Genomic DNA, 23631 nt, shown 5'->3' on the forward strand with positions numbered 1-23631 from the left:
AAATAATGCAATATATGTTAAGAAAAAAAGAAAAAGGGCGCCTTCGTGGCTCAGTTGGTTAAGTGACTGCCTTTGGCTCAGGTCATGATCCTGGAGTCCCAGGATCGAGTCCCACATAGGACTCCCTGCTCAGCAGGGAGTCTGCTTCTCCCTCTGACCCTCCCCCTTTCATGTGCTCTCTCTCTCTCTCTCTCATTCTCTCTCTCAAATAAATAAATAAAATCTTAAAAAAAAAAAAGAAAAAGAAGAAGATAGCAGGAGGGGAAGAATGAAGGGGGGGAAATCGGAGGGGGAGACAAACCATGAGAGACGATGGACTCTGAAAAACACACTGAGGGTTCTAGAGGGGAGGGGCATGGGAGGATGTGTTAGCCTGGTGATGGGTATTAAAGAGGGCACGTTCTGCATGGAGCACTGGGTGCTATGCACAAACAATGAATCATGGAACACCACATCAAAAACTAATGATATAATGTATGGTGATTAACATAACAATTAAAAAGTAAAGAAAAAAAAGACCATCTACACGCTGCCTACAAGAGACCCATTTTAGACCTAAATACACCTGTAGATGGACAGAGGACAGAGGCTGGCCAGTGATCTATCATGCAAATGGATGTCAAAAGAAAGACATACTAGCAATTTTTAAATCAGACAAAATGACTCTAAAACAAGACTATAACAAGTTAAAAAAAAGGGCATTATATCATTAAAAACGGTACTATCCAGGAGCGCCTGGGTGGCTCAGTTGGTTAAGCGGCTGCCTTTGGCTCAGGCCATGATCCCAGGGTTCTGGGATCGAGCCCCTCATCAGGCTCCCTGCTCTGCGGGGAGTCTGCTTCTCCATCTCCCTCTGCCTGCTGCTCCCCCTGCTTGTGCTTCTCTCTCACTATCTCTGTCTCTGTGTCAAATAAAAAGAAATAAAATCTTTAAAAAAAAAAGCGCGTCTTCCTTTAGCTCAGGTCGTGATCCCAGAGTCCTGGGATCGAACCCCACGTTGGGCTCTTGGCTCAGCAGGGAGCCTGCTTCTCCCTCTCCCTCTGCCTGCCTCTCCCCTTTTCGTGCTCTCTCTCTCTCTGTATCTCTGTGTCTCAAATGAATAAATAAAATCTTTTTTTTCTTTCTTTTTTTTTAAGATTTTATTTTTATTTATTTGAGACAGAGAGAATGAGAGAGAGAGAGCACATGAGAGGGGGGAGGGTCAGAGGGAGAAGCAGGCTCCCTGCCGAACAGGGAGCCCGATGCGGGACTCGATCCAGGGACTCCAGGATCATGACCTGAGCCGAAGGCAGTCGCTTAACCAACTGAGCCACCCAGGCACCCAATAAAATCTTTAAAAACATAGAAAAGGGGGACTATCCAACAAGAAGATACAACAATTGTAAATATTTATACACCCAAATACACAAAACTATTAATAACAAACATAAAGGAACTAATCAATAATAATGCAGCAACAGTTGATGAATTTAACACCTCACTTACATCAATGGACAAGTCATCCTAGCAGAAAATCAATAAAGAAACAATGGTTTTCAATGACACACTGGACCAGATGGACTTCACGGATATATTCAAAACATTTCATCCTAAAGCAGCAGAATACACATTGTTTTCAAGGGCACATGGGACATTCTCCAGAAGAGATCACATACTGGGTCACAAATCAGGCCTCAACAAGTACAAAAAGACTGAGATCATACCATGCATCTTTTTCAACCACAACATTATGAGACATGAAGTCACCCAGAAGAAAAAATTTGGAAAGACCACAGATCCATGGAGTTTAAACAATATACTACTAAACAATGAATGGGTCAACCAGGAAATCAAAGAAATTAAAACATACATGGAAGCAAATGAAAATGAACATGTAATGGTTCAAAACCTTTGGGATGCAGCAAATGTGGTCATAAGAGGCAAGTATAAAGTACTATAGGCCTACCTCAAGAAGCGGGAAAAATCTCAAACAACCTAACCTTAAACCTATAAGGAGTAAGAAAAAGAACAACAAACAAAACCTATAGTCAACAGAAGAATGGAAATAATAAAGATTAGAGCAGAAATAAATGATACAGAAACAAACAAAGAACACCAGTAAAACAGTTTAATGAAACCAGGAGTAGGTTCTTTGAAAAATTAATAAAGTTGATAAACCACCTAGCCAGACATATCAAAAAGAAAGGAGAAAGGACCCAAATAAATAAAATCACAAATGAGAGAGGAGAAATAACAATCAACACCACAGAAATACAATTATGAGAATACTATGAAAAAGTATATGCCAACAAACTGGACAACCTGGAAGAAATGGATACATTCCTAGAAACATATAAACTACCAAAACTGAAACAGTAAAAAAATACAAAACTTTAACAGACCAAAAAGTAGCAAACAAACAAACAAACAGAGTCAGTAATCAAAAATCTCCCAACAAACCAATCTCCAGGGCCAGATGGTTTCACAGATGAATTCTACCAAACATTTAAAGAAGAGTTAATACTCATTCATCTTAAACTATTCCACAAAATAGAAATGTAAGGAAAACTTCCAAATTTATTCTATGAGGCCAGAAATACTCTGATTCCAAAATCAAAGACCCCAGTAAAAAAGAGAATTATAAGCCAATATTCCTAATGAACATGGATGTGAAAATTCTCAATAAAATACTAGCAAGTTAAATCTAATTGTACATTAAAAGAATTGTTCAACATCATCAAATGAGATTTATTCCTGGGCTGCAAGGGTGGTACAATATTCACAAATCAATCAATGTGATAACATCACATTAATAAAAGAAAGGGTAAGAATCATATGATCCTTTCAATAGATGTAGAAAATGCATTTGACAAAGTACACCATCCATTAATGATAAAAACGCTCAACAAAGCAGGGTTAGAAGGAACATAACTCAACATCGTAAAGGCCATATACAAAAAAACCCACAGCGGTATCATCCTCAATGGGGAAAAACAGCTTTACCTCTATGGTCAGGAACAAGACAGGGACAGGAACAAGACACTCTCATCACTTTTATTTAACATAATACTGGAAGTCCTAGCCATAGCAAACAAACAAACAAAAGAAATAAAAGGCATCCAAATCAGCAAGGAAGAAGTGAAACTTTCACTATTTGCAGATGACATGATATAGAAAACCCAAAAGTCACCACCCAAAAATTGCTAGAACTGATACATGAATTCAGTAGTCACAGGATACAAAATCAATGTACAGAAATCTGTTGCATCTCTATGTACCAATAATGAAACAGCAGAATGAGAAATCAAGGAATCGATCCCATTTACAATTGCAACGAAACTATAAGATACCTAGTAATAAGCCAGAGAGGTGAAATACCTGTTCTCTGAAAACTGTAAAACACTGATGAAAGAAATTGAAGATGACACAAAGAAATGGAAAAACATTCCATGCTCATGCAATGGAAAACAAATTATTGTTAAAATGTCTATATTACCCAAAGTAATCTGCAGATTTAATGTAATCCTTATCAAAATACCAATAGCATTTTTCACAGAGCTAGAACAAACAATCCTAAAATTTGTATAGAAGCACAAAAGACCCTGAATAGCCAAAGCAATCTTGAAAAAGAAAAGCAAAGCTGGAGGCATCACAATTCCGGATTTCAAGTTATATTTTAAAGGTGTAGTTATCAGGACAAGATGGTACTGGCACAAAAACAAACACTTAGGTCAACAGAACACAACAGAAAACCCAGAAATGAACCCACAACTATACGGTCAATTAACATTTGACAAAGCAGGAAAAAATATCCAATGGAAAAAAGAGTCTCTTCAACAAATGGTGTTGGGAAAACTGGACAGCAACATGCAAAAAAATGAAACTGGGCCACTTTCCACTTTCCTGCCACTTTCCTGGACCACTTTCCTTTATGCACAAAAATAAATTAAAAATGTATTAAAGACCTAAATGTGAGAGATGAAACTATAATAATCCTAGAAGAGAATACAGCAGCAACGTCTTTGACATTGGCCATAGCAACTTCTTACTATATATGTCTCCTGAAGCAAGGGAAACAAAAGCAAAAATAAACTATTGGGACTTCATCAGAATAAAAAGCTTTTGGACAGCAAAGGAAACAATCAACAAAACTAAAAGGCAACCTATGGAATAGGAGGAGATATTTGCAAATGACATATCTGATAAAGGGTTCATATCCAAAATATATAAAGAGCTTACACAACTCAACAACCAAAAATGAATAATCCAATTAAATAATGGGTAGAAGACATGAACAGACATTTCTCCAAAGAAGATACACAGGTGGCATATACAAAAAGATGCTCATATCTTATCATCAGGGAAATGCAGTTCAAAACTACAATGCAGTATCACCTCACACCTGTCAGAATGGCTAAAATCAACAGCACAAGAAACAACGGGTGTTGGTGAGTATGTGTAGAAAAAGGAACACTTGTGCACCATTGGTTGGAATGGGAACTGGTGCAGCAGACACTGTTGAAAACATCACGGAGTTTTCTCAAAAGGTTAAGAATAGAACTACCCTATGATACAGGATTGGACTACGGGGTATTTACTGGAAGAATATAAGGACAATAATTCAAAGGAATACCCCACCCCTGTCTTTACAGCAGCATTATCTACAATAGCCAAATTATTGAAACAGCCCAAATATCCATCAACTGATGAATGGATGAAGAAGGGGTGTATATATGTGTACATACACACACACACACACACACACACACACACACACACACTGGAATATTACTCAGCCACAAAAAATGAAATCTTGCTCTTGGCAATGATGTGGATGGAACTAGAGAGTGTAATGCTAAGCAAAATAAGTCAGTCAGAGAAAGACAAATAATATGTGATTTCACTCATATTGGAATAAAAGAAACAAGACAAACAAGCAAACGGAAAATATGTGAGAGAGAGAGAAAGCAAGAATCAGACTCTTACGGAGAACAAACGAATGGTTACCAGAGGGTAGGTGTTTGGGGGGATGGGTTAAATTGTTGATGGATTTTAAGGAGTGCACTTGCCATGATGAGCACAGGGTGATGCATGGAAGTGCTGAATTCCTATATTGCACACCTGAAACTAATGTAACACTGCATGTTAACTAACTTGAATTAAAATAAAAATAAACTATTAGAATATTTTTTAAATGATGTTAAGTGGTTTGGTGGTATATGTAGAAAAATATGAGAATAGCCATGTGCTTAATGTCTTAAAAGTTCACTGTGGGGGTGCCTGGGTGGCTCAATCAGTTAAGCATCTGCCTTTGGCTCAGGTCATGATCCCAGGGTCCTGATAGGCTCCCTGTTGAGGGCCACTTCTCCCTCCCTCTGCTTCTCCTTCCCTCTCATGCTCTCTCTCTCTCTCTCTCAAATCAATACATAAAATCTTTAAAAAAAAAGTTCATTGTATGGAATTTGTCCTTCAAGTAACATCTTTGTTTCATTAAGGTGTAAGCAACATTAAAGTTAAATGCAGAAACACACACACACAAATCAAAATAAAGAGACTTCAATGTGGAAATCAGTTGGATGATTTCTCAAAATGTTAAATATGGAAATACCATATGATTCAACAATTCCGTTCTGAGGTCTGTACCCAAAAGAATTGAAGGCAGAGAGTCACAGATATTTGTACACCAATATTCATAGCAGCATTATTGACCATAGTCAAAAGGTGGGAGCAACCCAATGTGTATTGTTGGATGAGCAGATAAACAAAATGTGGCATATGTTGTATATATATATATATGTGTATATATCCATGTACATATACACATATACATATGCAGTGTAATATTATTCACCCTTAAAAAGGAAGAAAATTCTGACACATGTCACATGACTGAACTTTGAAGACGTTATGCTAAGTGAAATAAGGTATTCACAAAAGGACAAACATTGCATTACTTCACTTATATGAGGTATGTAGTGCAGTCAAATTCATAGACACAGAATAAATATTGGTTTCCAAAGGACTGGATAGAGGGAAGAATGGGGAGTTATTGTTTAATGAATACAAAATTTGTCTTTGGGATAATGAATAATTTCTGGAAATAGTGGTGGATACAATGTGGATACATTTTGCAAATGCACTTAATGACACTATTTTTTTTCACTTAAAATGGAAAATTTTATGTTGTTTATGTTTTACCACAAAGTTTTAAAAGCCCTCTGTTTTCTTGCCTGACAATTCATATAAACATATGAATATTCATATGAAACATATGAAAATATGAAAATTGAAATATAAGTATTTGAATTTAACCTATTTCATTATAAGCAACTCCATAGCCTGAGAAGCCATCTTGGGCCTTGGAATCAGGCAGACTTTGCTCTGCTACTTACTAGCTGTGTGATCCTTGGCTCATAACTGAACCTCTCTGAGCTTCAGTTTTCTCATCTGTAAAGTGTATATGCAACTGTTAATTTTAAGGAGTAGAATCTTTGCTGTGGACAGAAAAATATATTGCCTAGAACCCAAATAAATAAAACATATAGAAACAGTGAGGCAGTGATATATATAAAGGAGGTAAGTACATTTTGGGGGGGTGGGAGGAGGATGTTCTATTACCCCTACCCCTACCTCCAAGTCACTTACCTGGAACCCTAAAACAGAGAATAACATGGTTTGAAAATTCCTTGGATAGCTGTGTTTTAATTGCCTTGCCAGCTCTGACATTCTATGATTATTTGTCTTAGAGAATTTGTACTGTCTGGATCATTAAAATGGTATTAGGAGCAACCTTGATGAAAAGTGTGTGAAACACCTCGTAAATCACAAAGACCATCACAAATGGGAGCTACAGTTGTTATGATTATGTCCTACTTGATCCCACATGTGGTGAAATGAAGAAAACAAACAAACAAACAAACAAACATTGGATAGGGAAGTCAGAATATCCAGACCCCTTCCTATAGTGGCATTGAGGAATATAGAGGGTTATCAATGAATGCTAAAAAGCAAAAACACAGTACAGATAGAACACTAGATAGCAGCAGTAGAAAGATTGAAATGCAGAAAAAAGAAGGGCAAATGCCTCTTCTGACCCATTCCTTTCCTCGTGATATAAATTCTCACCTTGCTTTTGTAATAAAATTCATTATTAGAAAATTCATTAATTTTTATATCTAAAAGTGTTCATATCTAAGCAAGTCTAATCTAATAAATCCTCTCCATTTTATAATCAGGAGATACAATTTAAAGCAAAAACTAAAAGACCAGAACCCCTTAAGTAAACTGTTGCCATAATGCTGCTACTTTCCAGTAATGATAAAAGCTGGATAAGGTCTATAGCACCATATCTTTAGTATTCTTGGCAACCCAGTGTGATGTTCATTGAACTCTCTGTAGCTAGTTGGAGAGAAGCAATGGACTGAGATTAATATACCACACTCATATATGCATTTAGGTTGGAAGTAGAATTGATATTTGACCAGAGGGCTCTGAAATGCTTCCAAATTCCTTTTTCTTCCCCTTTCTCAGTATAGTTTGCAATAGTATGTGACAAATAAAGCTAAGTCTGCAGATTAACCTTGTTCCACTTTCTTCCTGCAAACATTTGTTAAATGCCTAGTATGTTTAGGTGCTGTGGTGCTACATCCTCAAGGAGCTCACACTTTAATGAAAAGGACAGAATGTATGTACAGTACAATACTATATATACTACCAAGAGTAAATACAGAATGTTATAGGAGCACCTTACCTAAGCAATGGGAAACAGCAAGTAAAGGAACTATATATGGAGAGGCAGACTGAGGACAAAGACACTTCTGTTAAGAGATCATGTTTTACAAAATGCAAGTAATTCAATATTCCCCAAGAATTGTGGCAGCCAGGGAAGGAGAATGTAATATGACAGAGAGATGAGACTGGACAGTAGGCAGGGCCATATGTTGAAGGACTGAGGAAGATTTTGAACTTGATCTTCTAATCAATGGCTAGTCACTGCTTAAGCAAAATAATGACATGATAAGATTTTAGAAAGATTACTCACTACAGTAGGGAGGCAAGGATTCAAGAGGACAAGCAGAGAAGTTAGGAGGCTGTAACTATACTCCAAGCAAGAGATGAAAGGGACTTGTTTGTATAAAAGCAGGGTCATTGAAGCTAGAGAAAAAATAGATTCAGAGATGTAGAAAGAGTCAGACTTGGTGACTTACAGAATGTGGAAGCTTTGAGACAGAGGCATTGTGAATGATGGCCTGGTTTCTGACTTGTGAAGCTTGGATAGAGAATACAAGAGAAAAAAGTAGCTGTGAACATAAAAGGAGGATAATAAGTTCAGTTTTTAATGTTAAATATAAGGTAACTACAGAATAGAGAGCTACACGAAAATAGAGCAGGTAGTTGACTAAATAGATTTTGTCTGTGATGGAGACACAGTGTTGGGGGTCATCAATATATAGGTGATAGCTGAAATTGCAAGAATGGATTAGATTGATCATAGAAAGTGTGTGGGTTTAAAAGGAAGAGATTAAGGTTAAACCCCCAAGGAACATCAACATTTAAGGAATGGGTGATATAAAAACTTAAAAGGAAACTAAGAGAGAGTCAAAGGTAGATAGAAAGTAAAGTGCTGACAAGGACAGAAACATGTTAGATTTGGCTCTATGAAGCTTTTAGATAATCTTGGTGGTGGCAATTTCAGATAAAAGGTAAATGCAGAGAGCCAGATTCCAGTGAGTTAAAGAAAGAATGGAAAGAGAATTTCCAGTAGTATAGTGACTATGTACATTGAGAGGCTTCCACTAGATCCTGAAAGAACAGATATTTAATGTACTGCTGGACTTAGAAAATGAGAGATAAATTTGAGGCACCCTCCCTGTTAGCTAGAATGAAGGTAACCTGAAACCGAGCAGATAACAACAGGCAAGCAGGAAAATGGCTTAGATACGAGGGCAAATGTCATTAATCATCACTAAAATGGATCAGAAGACTAACTTTGGGTCAGCATCAAGCAGGGAAGCTGAATTTGATGCTGTGGACATTAAGCCAAAACCCCTACCCAAAAAGGAGCTAAAGTTGTTCCAGGTTAGTAGTATACTCTGGCACACACAAAGACAAAAGCAAATATTCTCTGGGGGAAAGTGCCTTTAATTTAAACTCCTTGGAGATCCACAGATGAAGACCAATAAAATATGAGCATACAACAGAAGGTCACAAACACACAAGAACAAAACCATTATGAGTGTCAACAGAAAAAAAGCAAACAGCAGATTTAGACTCCCAAAGACTTCCTTCAGTTATTAGAATAGTCAGATATAAATTATAAAATACCTGTGTATGCACTGTTTCATGAAATGCAAGATAAAATCCAAAAATGAGTAAGCAACAAAATTACACATATACACTTTAAAATTATAGAAATATATTTATATATCTACATACATATATTATTACATAATCTATATATTATATATTAAATAATATAATTTATATATCTAATATATAAATATCTATATAAATTATGTATATATGTGCTGATACCAAATGTCAAGATAGATAGATAGATACACACATACATACATAGATTCTTTGAAAAACAACTAAATAGAACTTATAACATTGAAAAAAAAAATTGTTGGGGCACCTGGGTAGCTCAGTTAAGCGTCTGCCTTCAGCTCAGGTCATGATCTCAGGGTCCTGGGATCGAGCCCCACATCAGGCTCCCATCTCCTCAGGGAGTCTGCTTCTCCCTCTGCCTGCCCCTCCCCCTGCTTGTGTGCTCTATAACTCTATCAGATAAATTTTAAAAATCTTTAAAAAACAATAATTGTTAAAGAAAACAATGTACTGAAAAACGGATAAGATAGAGTTAAAATATTAGCAAACTAGAAGTTCAATCTAATGAAATTATACATAATGCAATAGAGAAAGAAAAGTGAAAAATGTGAAGGGGGAATTTATAATTATTGATTATGAATGAGAAGTTTTAGTATATATCTCAGAAGAGAATAACGAAAATAGAAGAAAAGTAATATTTGAATAGATAATGAATAAGAATTTTCCAAACCTCAGTTAGAGAAATATATCTACAGATATTAGAAGGAAAAGGTACACAAAGCAAGATTAAAAAAAAAAGAAAGAAATGCTGTTCCAGTTCAAGATGGTGAAGGGGAGTGGCGCCTGGGTGGCCCAGTCGGTTAAGCGTCTGCCTTCGGCTCAGGTCATGATCCCAGGGTCCTGGGATCAAACCCCGCATTGGGCTCCCTGCTCAGCAGGAAGCCTGCTTCTCCCTCTCCCACTCCCCCTGCTTGTGTTCCCTCTCTCACTGTCTCTCTCTCTGTCACATAAATAAATAAAATTTTTAAAAAATTAAAAAAAAAAAAAGATGGTGAAGGGGATTTGGAACTCATCTCCTCCCATGAACACACCAAATCTACAGATATATATAGAACGGCTTCCTCTGAAAAACACCTTAAAAACTGCCTGAGTGACCCCTACATATTGGGCAAATGAGAAAAGGCCCACAATGAAGCACTTAGGAGACATTGAGACACAATTTTGCCATAAACCACCCCACCAGCATGGTGACCCACAGTCAGAAGGAACTCAAAAACCTAGACCTTTGTGATTCTGCGGGCAGATATCAGAGGATAAACGGCAGCAGGAGGGTGCCTGGCCTTGGGGATCCTACGCTGCTGGTGAGTGACAGCCTCGCAAGCTGCGGATGGGGCACAGACTCGCAGACCAGTAGCATCGGGGAAAGGACTTTAGGGCAGCCCCTGGCATGGAAAACCAGAGTGGCGGGGTCGCGCGCACGTGAACTGCAGCCCCCCAGACAGAAACCCGGAGCGACGGTCGCATGCACGTGAACTACAGCCCCCGGGACAGAAACCCAGAGCAACGGAGTCGCACACACACGAACTGCAGTCCCCGGGACGGAAATCTGAGCGACAGAGTCACGCAAGTGAACTGGGAAAGGCTGGCGGTTTTAGAAGCACAAAGGGCAGAGAGGAGCCCCGACCTGGAGGCAGGACTGGGAGTGCCGTGGAGTGGCACACAACCCAGGACGCTGCAGTTTATAGCAGAATGGACAGAAACAGAGATGGTGTGGCCTGGAGAGCTCACTGAAGAACAGACTGTAGTCTCTCTGCTCTGAGGCAGAGGGTTGGAAACGGTCTCTTCTGCTCTGACTTGCGGAAGAGACCCGGAAAACCGCCAGGGAAAGGCACCAGAGAACAAAAGCCCCAAAGACTGATTCCCACTGAGCCCATCCCCCACCACAGGGGTGCAGGGCAACTCCACCCAAACAGGGTTGCCTGAGTAACAGTATGGCAGGCCCTTCTCCCAGAAGACAGGCTGGGAAAACAAGAGGCCAAAAACCCCAAGGTCCCAAGAAAACAGGTGCATCTTGCTTGGGTTCTGGTCAATAATTTGGACTCTATACATTCCCTCAAACACCCATCAACAAAATGACTAGGAGGAGGAGCCCCCCAAACAGAAAAGACTCAGAGATTATGATTTATGCTGCAGATTTACAAATGGATGCAGACATAACCAAGATGTCAGAGATGGAATTCAGGCTAGCAATTGTGAAGACAATGGCTAGAATGGAGAAATCAATTAATGGCAACATAGAGTCTCTAAGGGCAGAAATAAAAGGTGAATTGGCAGAACTTAAAAATGTTATCAATGAGATCCAATCCAATCTAGATAATCTAACAGCTAGGGTAACTGAGACAGAAGAGAGAATAAGCGACCTGGAAGACAATGTAATAGATAAAAAGGGAAGAGAGGAGGCCAGGGAAAAACAACTCAGAATCCATGAAAATAGAATCAGAGAAATAAGTGACACCATGAAGCATTCCAATGTCAGAATAATTGCAATCCCAGAGGGGGTGGAGAGAGAGAGAGGACTAGAAGATATATTTGAGCAAATCGTACCTGAGAACTTCCCTAATCTGGGGAATGAAAGAAACATTTGAGTCCTAGAGGCAGAGAGGTCCCCTCCTAAGATCAAGGAAAACAGGCCAACACCCTGGCATGTAATAGTAAAACTTGCAAATCTTAGAACCAAGGAAACCATCTTAAGGGCAGTCAGGGGGAAGAGATTCCTTACGTACAGAGGGAGGAACATCAGAATGACATCACAACTATCCACAGAGACCTGGCAAGCCAGAAAGGCCTGGCAAGACATATTCAGGGTACTAAATGAGAAGAACATGCAGCCAAGAATACTTTATCTGGCAAGACTTTCATTTAGAATGGATGGAGAGATGCAGAGCTTCCACGACCAGCAGAAGCTGAAAGAATATGTGACCACTAAAACGGCCCTGCAAGAAATATTAAGGGGGGTTCTATAAAAGGAGAAAGACCACAAGAGTGATACACAACAGAAATTTACAGGGAAAATCTATAAAAACAAGGTCTTCACAGGCAACATGATGACAATTAATTCATATCTTTCAATAATCACTCTCAACGTGAATGGCCTAAGTGCTCCCATAAAATGGCACAGGGTTGCAGATTGGATAAAAAGACAGGACCCATCCATATGCTGTCTACAAGTGACTCATTTTGAACCTAAAGATACATCCAGACTGAAAGTAAAGGGATGGAGATCCATCTTCCATGCCAGTGGACCTCAAAGAAAGCTGGGGTAGCAATTCTTATATCAGACAAATTAGATTTTAAATTAAAGTCTGTAATAAGAGACACAGAAGGACACTATATCATTCCTAAAGGGTCTATCCAACAAGAAGATCTAACAATTGTAAATATCTATCCCTCCAACATGGGAGCAGCCATCCATATAAGCCAACTGTTAACCAAGATAAAAAGTCATATTGATAGCACTACGTTAATAGTAGGAGACCTCAATACTCCACTCTCAGCAATGGACAGATCATCTAAGCAGGAAATCAACAAGGAAACAAGAGCTTTGAATGATACATTGGACCAGATGGACCTCATAGATATTTACAGAACATTCCACCCTAAAACAACAGAATACTCATTCTTCTCAAACACACATGGAACTTTCTCCAGAAGAGACCATATACTGGGTCACAAATCAGGTCTCAACTGATACCAAAAGATTGAGATTATTTGCTGCATATTCTCAGACCACAATGCTCTAAAACTGAAACTCAATCACAAGAAAAAATTTGGCAGAAATTGAAACACTTGGAAGCTGAAGACCACTCTGCTCAAGAATGTTTGGGTCAACCAGGAAATCAAAGAAGAACTTAAACAATTCATGGAAATCAATGAGAACAAAAACACATCGGTCCAAAATCTATGGGATACTGCAAAGGCAGGCCTAAGGGGGAAATAAATAGCCTTCCAAGCCTCACTCAAAAAATAGAAAAATCCCAAATTCACCAACTAACTCTACACCTTAAAGAACTACAGGAAAACCAACAAATGATGCCTAAGCCATGAAGTAGAAGAGAAATAATAAAGATTAGAGCAGAAATCAATGAATTAGAAACCAGAAACACAGTACATCAGATCAACGAAACTGAAAGCTGGTTCTTTGAAAGAATTAATAAGATTGATAAACCACTGGCCAGACTTATCCAAAGGAAAAGAGAAAGGACCCAAATTAATAAAATTATGAATGAAAGGGGAGAGATCACGACTAACACCAAGGAAATAGAAACAATCATTAGAAATTATTATCAACAAGTATATGCCAATAAACTGAGCAATCTAGATGAAATGGAAGCCTTCTTGGAATCCTATAAGCTGCCAAGACTGAAACAGGAAGAATTTGACAACATGAATAGGCCAATAACCAGTAACGAGATTGAAGCAGTGATCCAAAACCTCCCAAAAAACAAGAGTCCAGGGCCTGATGGATTCCCTGGGGAATTCTACCAAACATTCAAAGAAGAAATAATACTTATTTTACTGAAGCTGTTTCAAAAAATAGAAACAGAAGGAAAACTTCCAAACTCATTCTATGAGGCCAGCATTACCTTAATCCCAAACCAGGCAAAGACCCCATCAAAAAGGAGAATTTCAGACCAGTATCCCTGATGAATACGGATTCCAAAATCCTCAACAAAATCCTAGCTAATAGGATCCAACAATACATTAAAAGGATCATCCACCACGACCAAGTGGGATTTATCCCCAGGATGCAAGGGTGGTTCAACATTCGCAAATCAATCAATGTGATAGAACATATTAATAAGAGGAGGGAGAAGAACCATATGGTCCTCTCAATTGATGCAGAAAAAGCATTTGACAAAATACAACATCCTTTCCTGATTAAAACTCTCCGGAGTATAGGGATAGAGGGAACATTCCTCAAGCTCATAAAATCCATCTATGAAAAACCCACAGCCAGTGTCATCCTCAATGGGGAAAAGCTGAGAGCCTTTCCCTTAAGATCAGGAACACGTCAAGGGTGCCCACTCTCACCACTGTTGTTCAACATAGTACTAGAAGTCCTAGCAACAGCAATCAGACAACAAAAAGAAATAAAAGGTATTCAAATTGGCAAAGAAGAAGTCAAACTCTCTCTTTTCGCAGACAACATGATACTTTATGTGGAAGACCCAAAAGACTCCACCCCCAAATTACTAGAACTCATACAGGAATTCAGTAATGTGGCAGGGTACAAAATCAATGCACAGAAATCAGTTGCTTTCTTATACACTAACAATGCAACTGTAGAAAAAGAAATTAGAGAAATGATCCCATTTTCAATAACATCAAAAACTATAAGATACCTCGGAATAAACCTAAGCAAAGACGTAAAGGATCTATACGAACTACAAAACACTCATGAAAGAAATTGAAGAAGACACAAAAAGATGGAAAAATATTCCATGCTCAGGGATCGGAAGAATAAACATTGTTAAAATGTCTATGCTACCCAGAGCAATCTATACCTTCAATGCCATCCCGATCAAAATTCCAATAACAGTTTTCAAAGTGCTGGAAGAAACAATCCTAAAATTTGTATGGAATCAGGAAAGACCCCGAATCACCAAGGAAATGTTGAAAAAGAAAAACAAAGCTGGGGCATCACGTTGCCCGAATTCAAGCTATATTACAAAGCTCTGATCACCAAGACAGCATGGTACTGGCACAAAAACAGACATACAGACCAATGGAACAGAATAGAGAATGCAGATATGGACCCTCAACTCTATGGTCAATTAATCTTTGACAAAGCAGGAAAAAACATGCAATGGAAAAAAGTCTCTTCAATAAATGGTGCTGGGAAAATTGGATAGCCACATGCAGAAGAATGAAACTCGACCATTCTCTAACACCATACACAAAGATAAACTCAAAGTGGATGAAAGACCTCAATGTGAGACAGGAATCCATCAAAATCCTAGAGGAGAACATAGGCAGTAACCTTTTTGACATCGGCCACAACAACTTCTTTCAAGATACATCTCCAAAAGCTAGTGAAACAAAAGCAAAAATGAACTTTTGGGACTTCATCAAGATAAAAAGCTTCTGCACAGCAAAGGAAACAGTCAACAAAACAAAGAGGCTACCCAGAGAATGGGAGAAGATATTTGCAAATGACACTACAGACAAAGGGCTGGTATCCAAAATCTATAAAGAACTTCTCAAACTCAACACCCAAAAAACAAATAATCAAGTCAAAAAGTGGGCAGAAGTTATGAAAAGACACTTCTCTGAAGAAGACATACAAATGGCTAACTGACACATGAAAAAATGTTCATTATCATTAGCCATCAGGGAAATCCAAATCAAAACCACACTGAGATACCACTTTACACCAGTTAGAATGGCAAAAATGCATAGGGAAAGAAACAACAAATGTTGGAGAGGTTGTGGAGAAAGGGGAACCCTCTTACACTGTTGGTGGGAATGCAAGTTGGTACAGCCACTTGGGAAAACAGTATGGAGGTGCCTCAAAAATTTAAAAATAGAGCTACCCTATGACCCAGCAATTGCACTACTGGGTATTTCCCCAAAGACACAGATGTAGTGAAAAGAAGGGCCATATGCACCCCTGTGTTCATAGCAGCAATGTCTGCAATAGCCAAACTGTGGAAAGAGCCGAGATGCCCTTCAAGAGATGAATGGATAAAGAAGATGTGGTCCATATATACAATGGAATATTACTCGGCCATCAGAAAAGATGAACACTCAACTTTTACATCAACATGGATGGGACTGGAGGAGATTATGCTAAGTGAAATAAGTCAAGCAGAGAAAGTCAATTATCATATGGTTTCTCTTATTTGTGGAACATAAGGAATAACATGGAAGACATTAGGAGAATGAAGGGAAAAATGGGGGGGGGGATTGGAGGGAGAGATGAACCATGAGAGACTATGGACCTGAGAAAATAAGAGGGTTTTAGAGGCGGGGTGAGGGGGGATTGGTTAGCCTGGTGATGGGTATTAAGGAGGGCATTTACTGCATGGAGCACTGGGTGTTATATGAAAACAATGGATCGTGGATCACTACATCAAAAACTAATGATTTATTGTATGGTGACTAACATAACATAATAAATTAAAAAAAAAAAACAAAAACCTAGACCTCCCCAAGGAGTAAAGAGTTTGTATCCTACATTGAACACCCACAACTTTGAAGACCCGTGCCTGAGAGATGAACACCCAAAACATCTAGCTTTAAAAACAAGTGGGGGCAGAACAAGATGGTGGAGGAGTAGGAGACCTGGATTTCATCTGGTCCCAGGAATTCAGCTGGATAGGGATCAAACCATTCTGAACACCTATAAACTCAACAGGAGTTCGAAGAAAAGAATAGCAACAACTCTCCAAACAGAAAAGTGACCACTTTCTGGAAGTTAGGATGTGCAGAGAAATGAATCTGAGGTGATATTCAGGAAGATAGATGGTGGGGGAGGGGGCCTCCGTTGGCCACTTCTGGCAAGTGATAGAGCTGTGGAGCACAAAATCGGAACTTTTAGAATTCTGCTCCGCTGAGGGACGTCACTCCAGTGGCTAAGCAGGGGGTGGAACACTCGCTGGAACAGTGTGGTCTTGGGACCCTCGGGATCACAGGAAGACCGGGGGTGACTGAGGGCGGGAGAGTTCCCAGGTGTCGGAGCAGGGAAGCTGGCTGCAGAGATGGAGCCAAGGAGTGGGCTCTCAGCTCAAGTTTGCCATAAACCGTGATCCACTACACAGGCCACTGCTCTTCCAGCAGGGACCCAACAAGTGGCAGATCCAGGGAGATTCCCTTTCTTCCCCCGGGAGGAGTGGCATGGGAGAACACTGCAGGGATCTGCTGGGATTGGAGACTCCACACAGTGTCGGGTGCCAGAAAGAGAAATGCTTGGTCACTGGCGGGGTGAGTATGGAATGCGGCTGGAGACCAGGGAGATGGAAGTGATTGACTGCTTTTCTCTGGGGGCTCACTGAGGAGTGGGGCCCCGAGTTCTTGGCTCCTCCAGGGTGGAGATTGGGAGGCTGCCATTTCACTCTTGTCTTCCAAAGCTGTACGGAAAGCTTGCAGGGAACAAAATCGACTGAGAGCAAACACGAACAGATTACTTAGCCAGGCCCCAGCAAGGGTCGGGCAATCCGACCTCTAGCAAAGACATCTGTGAACCACTGCAACAGGCCCCTTCCCCAGAAGATCAGCAAGAACAGCCAGCCAAGACCAAGATTACCAATCAATGAGAATGTCAGCACTCCAGGACTAGGGGAATACTGCACATAGAATTCATGGCTTTTTTCCCCACAATTCTTTAGTTTTTCAAAGTAAATTTTTTTTAACTTTCTTTTTCTTTTTCTCTTTTTTTGAATTTTTCATTTTCCCTATTTCAACCAACATCTTATCAATGCCTTTTTTAAAAGATCTTTTTTATTTTTCATTTTTAGAGTCATATTCTATCCCATCATAGTAGTTAAACTTATTTTTGGTATATATATATAAGTTGTTCTCTCTTTAAAATTTTGGGATACAGTTTCTTCTAACAGACCAAAATATACCCTAAATCTCTAGTGTATGGCTTTGTTCTAGTCTCCTGCCTGATCACAATCTCTCCCCCGTTTTTTAAAATGTTTCTCCTTTTTTTCAACCAACTTCTTATATAATCAATTCCTTTTATAAAATCTTGTATAATTTTCATCTTTACAGTCATATTCCATCCCTTCATCGTATTAACCTTATTTTTGTACAAAGTTTTTCTTTCTCTAAAGTTTTGGGAGGCACTTTCTTCTAACAGACCAAAATACACCCAAAATCTAGTGTGTGGCACTGATCTATGCACCAGCCTGATCATATTTGATCATATTTATTTTTTGTTTTCTTTTGTTTTTGTTTTTGTTTGTTTTTATCTTTATCTTTTTCCTTTCTTTCCCTTTCTTTTCCCCCGGTTTCAGGTCTCTTCTGATTTGTTTAGTGTATATTTTCTGGGGACGTTGTTACCCTGTTAGCATTTTGTTCTCTCATTCATCTATTCTCCACTGGAGAAAAAGACAAGACAGGAAAGATCACTTCAAAAAAAAGAACAAGAGGCAGTACTGGCTGCAAGGGACCTAATCAATATGGACATTAGTAAGATGTTGGAACTAGAGTTCAGAATGATGATTTTAAAGATACTAGCTGGGCTTGAAAAAAAGCATGGAAGATATTAGAGTAACCCTTTCTGGAGAAATAAAAGAACTAAAATCTAACCAAGTAGAAATCAAAAAGGCTATTAATGAGGTGCAATTAAATGGAGGCTCTAACTGCTAGGATAAATGAGGCAGAAGAGAGAATCAGTGATATAGAAGACCAAATGATGGAAAATAAAGAAGCTGAGAAAAAGTGAGATAAACAACTACTAGATCATGAGGGCAGAATTAGAGAGATAAGTGATACCATAAGATAAAACAATATTAGAATAATTGGGATCACAGAAGAAGAAAAATGAGAGAGAGGGGCAGAAGGTATATTGGAGCAAATTATAGCAGAGAATTTACCTGATTTGGGGAAGGAAACAGGCATCATAACCCAGGAGGCACAGAGAAGCCCCCTCAAAATGAATAAAAATAGGTCAACACCCTGACATCTAATAGTAAAACTTATGAATCTCAGAGACAAAGAAAATCCTGAAAGCAGCATGGGAGAAGAGATCTGTAACCTACAATTGTAGGAACATTCGATTGGCAACAGACCTATCCACAGAGACCTGGCAGTCCAGAAAGGACTGGCAGGATATATTCAGAGCACTAAATGAGAAAAATATGCAGCCAAAAATACTATATCCAGCTACGCTGTCATTGAAAATTGAAGGAGAGATAAAAAGCTTCCAGGACAAACAAAATCTAAAGGAATTTGCAAACACAAAACTAGCCCTACAAGAAATCTTGAAAGGGGTCCTCTAAGCAAAGAGAGAGCCTAAAAGTAACATAGACCAGAAAGGAACACAGACAATATACAATAACAGTCACCTTACAGGCAATACAATGGCACTAAATTCTTATCTTTCAATAGTTACCCTGAATATAAATGGGCTAAATGCCCCAGTCAAAAGACACAGGGTATCAGATTGGATAAAAAACCAAGACCCATCGATATGCTGTCTGCAAGAGACTAATTTTAGACCCAAAGACACACCCAGATTGAAAGTGAGGGTGTGGAAAGCTATTTATCATGCTAATGGACACCAAAATAAAGCTGGGGTGGCAATCCTTATATCAGACAAATTAGATTTTAAACCAAAGACTGTAATAGGAGATGAGGAAGGACACTATATCTTACTTAAAGGGTCTATCCAACAAGAAAACTAACAATTGTAAATATCTATGCCCCTAACATGGGAGCAGCCATTTATATAAACCAATTAATAACAAAAGCAAAGAAACACATCGACAACAATACAATAATAGTGGGGGACTTTAACACCCCGTTCACTGAAATGGACAGATCATCTAAGCAAAAGATCAACAAAGAAATAAAGATTTTAAATGACACACTGGGCCAAATGGACTTCACAGATATATTCAGAACATTGCATCCCAAAGAAACAGAATACATATTTTTCCCTAGTGCCCATGGAACATTCTCTAGAATAGATCACATCCTAGGTCACAAATCAGGTCTCAACCAGTACCAAAAGTGTGGGATCATTCCCTATTTTCAGACCACAGTGCTTGGAAACTAGAACTCAATCACAAGAGGAAAGTCAGAAAGAACTCAAATACATGGAGGCTAAAGAGCAACCTACTAAAGAATGAATGGGTCAACCATGACATTAAAGAATTAAAAATGAAAATGGAAACAAATGAAAATGAAAACACAACTGTTCAAAATCTTTGGGATGCAGCAAATGTGGTCCTAAGAGGAATGTATATAGCAATACAAGCCTTTCTCAAGAAACAAGAAAGGTCTCAAATACACAACCGAACCCTATACCTAAAGGAGCTGGAGAAAGAAGAGCAAATAAAGCCTAAACCCAGCAGGAGAAGAGAAATAAAGATCAGAGCAGAAATCAATGAAATAGAAACCAAAAGAACAGTAGAACAAATCAGCGAAACTAGGACCTGGTTCTTTGAAAGAATTAACAAGATTGATAAACCCCTGGCCAGACTTATCAAAAAGAAAAGAGAAATGACCCAAATAAATATATATGTGCTGCCGAAGCGAGCACAGACCCAAATAAATAAAATCAAGAATGAAAGAGGAGAGATCACAACCAACACCAAGGAAATACAAACAATTATAAGAACATATTATGAGCAACTCTATGCCAGCAAATTAGATAATCTGGAAGAAATGGATGCATTCCTAGAGATGTATCAGCTACCAAAACTGAACCAGGAAGAAATAGAAAACCTGAACAGATTTATAACCACTAAGGAAATTAAAGCAGTCATCAAAAATCTCCCAAGAAACAAAAGCCCAGGGCCAGGTGGCTTCCCAGGGGAATTCTACCAAACATTTAAAGAATTAACACCTATTCTTCTGAAAATGTTCCAAAAAATAGAAATGGAAGGAAAACTTCCAAACTCGTTTTATGAGGCCACCATTACCTTGATCCCCAAACCAGACAAAGACCCCATCCAAAAGGAGAATTACAGACCAATATCCCTGATGAACATGGAAACAAAAATTCCACCAAAATACTAGCCAATAGGATCCAACAGTACATTAAAAGGATTATTCACCACGATCAAGTGGGATTTATCCCTGGGCTGCAAGGTCGGTTCAACATCTGCAAATCAATCCATGTGATACAATACATTAATAAAAGAAAGAACAAGAACCATATGATCCTCTCAATAGAGGCAGAAAAAGCTTTTGACAAAGTACAGCATCCTTTCTTGATCAAAACTCTTCAGAGTATAGGGATAGAGGGTACATACCTCAATATCATAAAAGCCATCTATGAAAAACCTACAGCGAATATCATTCTCAATGGGGAAAAACTGAGAGCTTTCCCCTTCAGGTCAGGAACGTGGCAGGGATGTCCACTATCACCACTGTTATTCAACATAGTATTAGAAGTCCTAGCCACAGCAATCGGACAACAATAAGATATAAAAGGCATTCAAATTGGCAGAGAAGAAGTCAAACTCTCACTCTTTGCAGATGATATGATACTTTATGTGGAAAACCCAAAAGACTCCACCCCAAACTTCTAGAACTCATACAGGAATTCAGTAAAGTGACAGGATATAAAATCAATGCACAGAAATCAGTGGCATTCCTATACACCAACAACAAGACAGAAGAAAGAGAAATTAAGGAGTCGATCCCATTTACAATTGCACCGAAAACCATAAGATACCTAGGAATTATTATGCTGAGCGAAATAAGTCAATCAGAGAAAGACATGTATCATATTATCTCACTAATATGAGGAATTCTTAATCTCAGGAAACAAACTGAGGGTTGCTGGAGTGGTGGGGGGTAGGTGGGATGGGGTGGCTGGGTGATAGACATTGGGGAGGGTGTGTGCTATGGTGAGCTCTGTAAATTGTGTAAGACTGTTGAATCACATACCTGTACCTCTGAAACAAATAATACATTATATGTTAAAAAAGAAGAAGAAGAAGAAAATAGCAGGAAGGGAAGAATGAAGGGGGGGAAATCGGAGGGAGAGACGAACCATGAGAGACTATGGACTCTGAGAAACAAAATGAGGGTTCTAGAGGGGAGGGGGGTGTGGGGATGGGTTAGCCTTGTGATGGGAATTAAGGAGGGAATGTACTGCATGGAGCACTGGGTTTTATATGCAAACAATGAATCATGGAACGCTACATCAAAAACTAATGATGTAATGTATGGTGATTAACATAACATAATAAAATAAAAAAAAGTGGGGCTCATATGCATGATATCCACAAGACTATAGTGATATGAAAAATAGCTATTAAAGGCTTTGTACTCTCATACTCACCCACCCCAGGACCCAGTGCAGCATTGGCTGGTCAAGGGACTCCTGGACTTTGTGTGGGAGAGGGTCATTTGTTTACTTTTGAGCATGACTCTAAAGAGTAGATATTTGGCACCATTTTAAGGACTTGCAAGTATTCTCTCCAGGATGGTGACTGTTGGGCACCATTTTTGCACTTTCACTTTTATTGCTCCAGCTGGAAAGCATTAGCTTTCTTTTAAAAAAAAATAAAATGCTTTTATTTCTTTTTCTTTCCCAGTGGGCACTATCTCTATACTCTTCCTCCCCCTTGCTCCAGCCAGTGGAAGCCGTCTTTGTGCTCCCTCCCTGTCATGCTCCAGAGAGCCAGTAACTCCCAGAGAGGAGGGTTTTTTTTTTAAATAATTGAAGTATATACATTGTTATATTAGTCTCAAGTGTACAATATAATGATTCAACAGTTCTATACATTATACAGTGCTCATCCCAAGTGGAGTCTTAATCCTCTTTATCAATTTCACCCATCCTCCTACCCATCTTCCTTCTGGCAACCTCCAGTTTGTTCTCTATATTTAAGAGTCTGTTTGTTTGTTTGTCCCTTTTCCCTTGTTTATTCATTTGGTTGGTTCTTAAGTTCCACATATGAGTAAAATAATATATTTGTCTTTGTCTATCTCATTTACTTCACTTACATACACTCTATGTCCATCCATGTATTGGCAAATGGCAAGATCTCATTCTTTTTTATAGCTAGGTAATATTCCTTAGTATATATACACCACTTTTTTTAATCCACTCATCTATGGATGGATACTTGTCTTTCTTCCATATCTTGGCTATTGCAAATAATGATGCAATAAATATAGGGGTACATATATCTTTTCATTTTTTCTTTCTTTTTTTAAGATTTAGATTCCATTGGGGCACCTGGGTGGCTCAGTCGTTAAGCATCTGCCTTCAGCTCAGGTCATGATCCCAGGGTCCTGGGATCGAGCCCCGCATCGGGCTCCCTGCTCCACGGGAGGCCTGCTTCTCCCTCTTCCACTCCCCCTGCTTGTGTTCCCTCTCTCCCTATCTCTCTGTCAAATAAATAAAATCTTTAAAAAAAAAAGATTTAGATTCCATTAACCAACATATAGTACATCATTAGCTTCAGATGTAGTGTTCAATAATTCATCAGTTGCATATAACACCCAGTGCTCATCACATCACCTGCCTTCCTTAATGCCCTTCACCCAGTTACCCCATCCCCCACCCACCGCCCCTCCAGCAACCCTCAGTTTGTTTCCTATATATATCTTTTCAAATTAGTGTTTTCACTT

Source organism: Neomonachus schauinslandi, chromosome X (assembly GCF_002201575.2).
Source record: "Neomonachus schauinslandi chromosome X, ASM220157v2, whole genome shotgun sequence".
Lineage (NCBI taxonomy): Eukaryota > Metazoa > Chordata > Mammalia > Carnivora > Phocidae > Neomonachus > Neomonachus schauinslandi.